We start from the raw sequence: 7527 nt of genomic DNA, 5'->3' as shown, positions 1-7527 counted from the left end.
AATTCCAGGGTGGGGAATGACATGTAAGTAGTATTTATATTAGCACAAGACTGGGGGGAACTGCCCGGTTTAAGAAACAAAAGAAAAAAAAGGAAAGAGAGAAACAACATGAAGAGACATTCTTTAAAGTGTAACAGAATTTATCTCTATGCACAAAGTTGTGTTGTGTTTCTTGCAGATCGGGACAGCACTAATGGTCAGTCATGATATTGGACTGCGGACAGAGAAGTGACAGGGTAGGCGGCAGCCTTGGGATGGTGCATTTGTATACGTGTGCATGTAACGAGTGAATGAGGGCGCACACTAGGGCTGCACAATTAATCGAATATTAATCGCGATCACGATTTTGCCTTCCCACAATTAAATGAACATGATCGACTTTGATATTGACGTTTAAAATGCGTGCTCCGCTCATGGAACGCTCCACTGTATTTCAAATCAAGCGCTTCCTAAACTACTGCCTGACCAATCACAGCTGTCCCCTTTAAGCGCCAATTCCAGAGTAGACGAGTAAGGGCAAAACAAATATCAAATGTCTGGTGCAGAAGGCGAAGAGCTAGTCCCTCGAAATGGATCATCATCCCTTGTTTGGAAATATTTAGGATTTAGGGCAAGTGATGTCAACCAAGAACAAGTCATAAACAAAGAGTGCCGTAGAATTTTGTGTGTGCACGCTCTGATGGCCGAGCGGAATAAACCCCCGTTCTGGCAACCCGCTTGTCATGTGGCCGGGAGGTTCGTATCCCAGACTCGCCGTAACCGGTCACGGCCAGAGCGTCCACGGGGTAAGGCATTCATCAGGCCACCCTTACCCGAGGGATAGTGGGTGTAGATCAGTGTAGTGTTAGGGGACTCATCGTTCTCCAGCGACCCCTCTGGCCCACCCGGGCGCCTGCAGCCAAGCAACTGAAAGCATTCTCCCTACGCCTCCTTCGCGGCCTGAAGGTAATGCAATCCATGCGAGGCTTCAGCGTGTAAACTAGCGAGAGCAGCCGACACGAGTTTGAAGGAAGCTGGTGTTACGAATATCTCCTTCCTGTGGAAACGTGAGCCAGGGGAGTTATTCGACAAGATTTCCGGCCATATGCCATTGGGTTAATCGGGTGGGATAAGGGGAAAAGCTAGAAATAAATTTATAGAAAAAAAAAGAATTGTGTGCCACAATGCAACACATCTTTTCAATCACCTTAAAAAAATACCACAAACTGCCATACGATGAATGCATGAAGGCCAAGAAGAATAACATTGCTAGCGTTAGCTCACCGAAGCCCCGTCCTTGTCCAACGTCAACTCAGACATCCGTAACAGCAACCCTGTACAGCGCGTCACCGTATCCATCCAGCTCCCAAAGACGGACTGAAATAACCAATGCAATCGCGTTCCATTTGGCCAAAGATATGTGTCCAATAAACACTGTGAGCAATGAAGGCTTCAGGAAAATGGTCAACACACTGGACAAAACATAATGTGATCCCCTCACGCAATTATTTTTCCAAAGTGGCATTACCTGCGCTGTATGCAAAACGTCGAGGGGAAATAGGGAGGGACGTCACAGCTGTCGAGTACTTTGCGACTACCACTGACCCACGGTCAAGCAGAACAAAGGAGCCCTACTTCAGCCCGACAGTTCCATTACATCCACGGGGATTTTAAGATGAATAGTCGATGCTTGTAAACGTCACCCCCCCCCCGCCCCCACAAGACCACAAAGAATTATTTTAAAAGAAAATATATTTTGTCCCTAAAAATCAATGAATAATCATGATAAATAATCGTGATCTCAATATTGATCAAAAATAATCGTGATTATCATTTTGGGCCCCAATCGTGCAGCCCTAGCGCACACGTGCGTGTGCGTGTGTATGTGTGCCCATTCCCGTGCTGCCGCTGAGAGGAATCGGACCAATTCTGAGTTGGCAGTTCAGATGAAGAAGTCCTGACGTCGGATTCAGGTGCTGCTGTTTCCCCGGCCCAGACACCAGTCAACGAATAAACTGTTATTTAAGAGAGAGAAGTTGGAAGAGGGGATGATACAATAAAAAAGAAAGAGTAGAAAAAAAGCACATTTAAAAAGATAAGATTTATAAATGACGCATTCCTATTGAGGCACAGTGGCCATTAGAAGAAAAACATTTGTATAGAGAAAAAAAAACAATCTAGCTTTCTACAACTTGGTTTGTGTAGTGAAAGCAATACTATAATGACAATCCTAGTGAAACCATGTTTACATTGCCGGGAGAAGTTTTCTCTGATACTAAATCAAGCCAGTTAGCTCTTTGGTTGGGGAGGGGGGGCGGGTGGGTGGGTAAATGGTTGAAAACTGTGCTATTGTCTGAACGCTCCCAGTTATTTCGCAAATACCTTGGGGTGGCCTCGTCGTCTGAGAGTTAAGGTTAGGCTTAGTTAACAATCTTAACGTTGTTAAGTCCGTATCCATTGTGAATCTGTAAGGTTTATATGAATGGTTACCATTGCATGGTATTTGATAGATATAACAATGGTTTCGTTCAATGTTAGCATTGTTAAACAAGGTTGCTTTTTTGTTTTTTACTTCTTTTTTTTCTTGTTCTCTTTGTTTTCTCTCGCTGGTGCTTCGGAGAGGCTCCCTTTCACCCAACCGCTAACTCTGTGTGACCGATGTACTGCAATGCCTTAACACAAGCCGTCGTACAGCGGAAACTTCGGTCTGAGGTGGACAAAGAGAGAGGGGTGTGTGTGTGTGTGTGTGTGTGTGTGTGTGTGTGTGTGTGTGTGTGTGTGTGTGTGTACACACAAGGCAGTGGAGTGTATATAATGGTGAGATGGCATAATTACAGTGAGCGATGTGTCCTCCCCTTGCAGTCCCAGAGGCTACATACAAACCTCCGGGACACACACACAGCCCAGCTGAGCCCCAACTGGCAGTAAAACACACACACACACACACACACACACACACACACACACACACACACACACACACACACACACACACACACACACACACGCTCGAATTTGAGCTTTTTCTGTGGTGTAAGGGAGAGGGAAGACCACAGCAAAGAGGAGGTATGTGTGTGTATGGGGCGGATGTGATGAAGAGAGTGGACGTGGTGGTGGTGGTGGGAGGGGGGGGGTCCTGTTTAGCTACGTGGATGCTTTGACGAATTATGGTGGTGTTGCTATGTGCTAGTTCAGTGGGTACACTTTTTTTTTAATAAAATTAAAAAAAATCATGTCTGTGCCCCCCCCCCTCCTCAAGTATATTACTGCACAGTGACCCCGACTGTGTGCAGCTAATTTATTTATTATCCTTAAATTTTGTAATATTTGCCTTTTTGCTGGAGTTGTATTTGTACGCATTGGTTGCGAGGTCGTGTACAGCATGTTTCAGTTCTTTGCCGTAGTGCTGCTTCTCTCTTCTTTTGCTGCGCGTGCATCTGTTTTGTTTTTTTTTCTACATCTGACCATCGCTGTTCATTTCTTCTCTTTGCGCCATAACGTGTTTCAAGAAAAATAATAAGAAAGCAAAAAAAAAATAAAACGAAATGAAATAAAAAAATAAAAAATGTAAAGAAAACTAAAATAAAAAAAAGGATATTATTGTTCCAAAATGAAGTGGTTGAAACCAAACAAATTTAGATGTTTTTGGTAATATTTTGTGTGACAACCAACTTTTTTTCTTTGATATTTTCTAGTGACATCTCATTTGTAAATCTTTTTCTAAGATGTTTGTTCGTCTCCATGACATTTGATAATGGGTTTTTGCCAGGTTAGCCTCAAAGGCTCCAGTCAATTGATATTTTTAAAAGGCAGTTTGTACAAACGTGTTATGTCAATGACAAAAAAAACAAGAGAAAAAAACTTCAAACCGAAAAGAAACTTTGCCTGCATAACACTTGACAATAAAGTGATTAAAATTCTTTTAACTTGTCCTCTGATGTCCCGGTTGTTGTTGTTGTTGTATTTTGAGTGACAAAATTCTCATTTATTTACAGCTCCTGGGTCTGTTTCCCATATCCCGCACAGTGTTCCCCTGCATCACAATGATCAAAGTCATGATTTCTGAATCTCTACCAAAATGTTTCAATTTGAATTGTTTGATTGTTCACTCGTGTTTATGAGTAGTCGGATTTAACTTTTCATGTCTGCAAATCTTGAATGCGGCATGATCAAATATTCAACAACAATCTTGTATTTGTGAATTACTAATGTTATTTTTTATCCACCTTTATGCGTAACCTTCTCTCCTCTCTCAAGCATTGTGGACAGAAGTCTAGTCCTCATTAATATTCATGAACTGACGTTTGAGGGACAAATTCAAACAAGGGTTCGCATTAAGGACGGGCGGGGTTTCATAGTTTGATGATTTGCTGATTGGCTGTATGTAAATGAGTGTCAGATGACGTCATTAGTATCAAGAAAAAAAATTCAGCTAGCGAGGCTGAACTAAGGAGAGCTCTTTAAAAAGCGGAAACTAGAAAACTGAATGATTTATATCCATTTATATATTTTTCCCGTTGAAAGAAATGGTACAAAATGTATGACGGTTAAACTCGAAAAGAAATATTGGATAATATCTTTACATAGCTTTAATATTTGTCTTTAAGCTTTTGCAACACGTGCATTTTGTTATACGTTTTCTTTGGAATATCGTAGTTTTCACATTTTACTGTCGATAAGGGGTGGGGCCTTAAAAATCATAATATCTAATGGCAATATTTATGATAATATGATATGTTAAAAAAGTGCAGTATGTATCGAATAATCTCTAAAGTATTATTGCAATATCAGATCAAGCCCTCCTCAGCCAGAGATGCAAAAAGGGGGTATGCAACATATGCATAGGGGCACTATGCAAGGGGGTAAGGGGCAAAAACAATGGTGAAAAATAAACATATACAAGATAGGAAAATGTGTCTTTGTTGTCAAGTTGTCTTTGACTTTTCATTTAAAATAGTTACATGCTGTATTATAGACATATTTTTGAAGTTACAGTCAGGTCTAGACCGATCACACGGACAAGACAGGCTGCTATTGAACCTGATGTGGAGCTGTCCGAAAAAATTCTCTCATTTTGTACATAAGATGGAGAATATCAGGTCCCAAATCCAGCCTGGCCCTTCCATTCATCTCATTTTCCATGGGATGAATGGAATCTGCCTCTTTTACCCAGTTTCAACCAATTACAATTTCAGTGTTAGAGAGTACAGTCCCCAATATGAACTCTTCCCCCTGCATCTTAGATAACATTCCCACTAAGCTGCTCAAGGAGGTATTTTCAACTGTTAGCCCCATTATTCTGCAAATTCTTAATAATTCTCTGGCCTTTGGGTCTTTACCAGACAGTTTTAAGCATGCCATTGTTCACCCAAAGCTGAAGAAACCTAATTTAGATCCCCTGTCCTTAAGTAACTACAGACCACTCTCCAAATTGTCTTTTTTATCTAAGGTTTTGGAGAGAGTAATTTCACCTCAGTTGGTATACTTTATGAACACCAAATGTTTTTAACAGTTTTCAGTCTGGTTTTAGAGCACTTCATAGTGCCAAGAGAGCTCTAGTTAAGGTTACTATGACCGACTGCTGACTGCAGACAGAGGTGACTGCTCGATTTTAGTTCTTTTAGACTTAAGTGCTGCCTTTGACAGTTGATCCCAGTATCCTCTTACATCGCTTAGAGACTTGGGTTGGCATCAGCGCTTGGCTCTTAGTTTATTACGCTCATACCTCTCCAACAGAACTTTACTGTTGTTCTGGGTAACTCTACTTCCTCGATGGCTCATCTGAGTTGTGGTGTCCCTCGAGGCTCAGCTATTGCCCCTTCCTGATTTCTACATAGACGGGTTTCCTGTTTACAAACATTACTGGGTGCGTGCGCAGCCAGGGGGGAAAACCGCTTTGGTAGCTCTCAAAAGATAATGAGATGCATAATCTTTTGAGAGCTATCAAAGCGGTTCAACAATGAAAATGCTCAACATTTTCCACCCATCTTTTTGGCGGTTTGTGCAGTTTATTGCACAACAACTGCGCATCATCTCTGCTGTATCTGAGCTCTATCTTGGTTAAAATCTCTTACGCTGTAGCTGACACAGTCACTGGCCAGAGGATAAGCAGCCAACAGGTGACATTTCCCTATCGCCCTGCAATCAGCCAGTATGAGTGGCACCTGCGTACTGGTTGGCCTGAGATTAGGGGCACCTGTCATGGTCTGTGATCTGGGCTCTCCATCTCCTGATTGGTGCTTTGGTTAACCTGTGCCCAGTCTCCTTGATGGGCCGATGATGGTGTGCTACTGTGCTGGGGACTATTTGACTGGGTGTTTTACAGACATTCCCGGTCGAGTCTTGGAGAGGCTTCACGTTAGTCTGCCGAAGTGCTTGGACCCCGAACCCTCATCTGCCTCGTCTGTGTGAGAGAGTGTCTCATCTGCCTCGTCTGTGTGAGAGAGTGTTTTTGCATTTTTATTCTAGTTTGCATTACATTACAGTCATTTAGCCGACGCTTTTATCCAAAGCGACTTACAATAAGTGCATTTAATGTAGGAAATCAGGAGAACTACTAGTCATCAGACGTCATAAGTGCATCTAAGAGCAAAACCAGTGCTAAAGTAGAAGTGCAAGAAAGAGTTTTTTTTTTACATGAGTGAATACAATAAGTGCTAAGAACAAGCAACAGGGTAGTAGTTCTTAAAGAGGTGAGTTTTCAACCTGTGCCAAAAGATGGGCAGCGACTCCGCTGTCCTGACATCAGTGGGGAGTTCATTCCACCCCTGTGGAGCCAGGACAGAAAAGAGCCGTGACCGGGTCGATCGGCAGCAAGGGCCTCTGAGCGACGGGGCAACCAGGCGTCCCGAGGCAGCATAGTGGTCGGGCGGGGGTGTAGGACTTGACCGTGGCCTGGAGATAGGAAGGAGCTGTTCCTTTCACTGCCCTGTAGGCTAGCACCAGAGTCTTAAACTGGATGTGAGCAGCTACTGGGAGCCAGTGTAGACATGAGAAGGGGAGTTGTGTGGAAGAACTTAGGGCAGTTGAACACCAGACGAGCTGCAGCTTTCTGAACAAGCTCCAGAGGTCTGATGGCCGACGTCGCATTATTGCTTGCCCTGTTTGGCAGTGGTCTTTTGTTATTTTGTGTTGTTCTGAAGTCCAGTAAAAGACTTGTTACTTTACCAACTGCCTCTTCTCTGCAATTGGGTCCACACACTGCGTTACAGTAGCTGCTTTCTGCCCCCTAGTTGCACACGCATCTCTGTGATGACGTTGCACAGAAATCCTCCTGGTCAGGTCATTCAAAATCATGTGTTTTACTTTTCTTTCTTTTAAAAAAAAAATTCTTCCCAATTGTATCCAGCCAACTACCTCACCCTTCCCCGTCACTGCTCCACCCACTTTGCCGATCCGGGGGGGGGGGCTGCGGACTACCACATGCCTTCTCCGATACATGTGGAGTCACCAGCCGCTTCTGACAGTGAGGAATTTCACCAGGGGGATGTATAGCGCGTGGGAGGATCACGCTATCTCCCCCTCCCACCGAACAGGCACCCCAACCGA

This window comes from Lampris incognitus, chromosome 18, assembly GCF_029633865.1.
Source record: "Lampris incognitus isolate fLamInc1 chromosome 18, fLamInc1.hap2, whole genome shotgun sequence".
In the NCBI taxonomy this organism is placed as follows: Eukaryota; Metazoa; Chordata; class Actinopteri; order Lampriformes; family Lampridae; genus Lampris; species Lampris incognitus.
Note: the sequence above shows the minus strand (reverse complement) of the source record.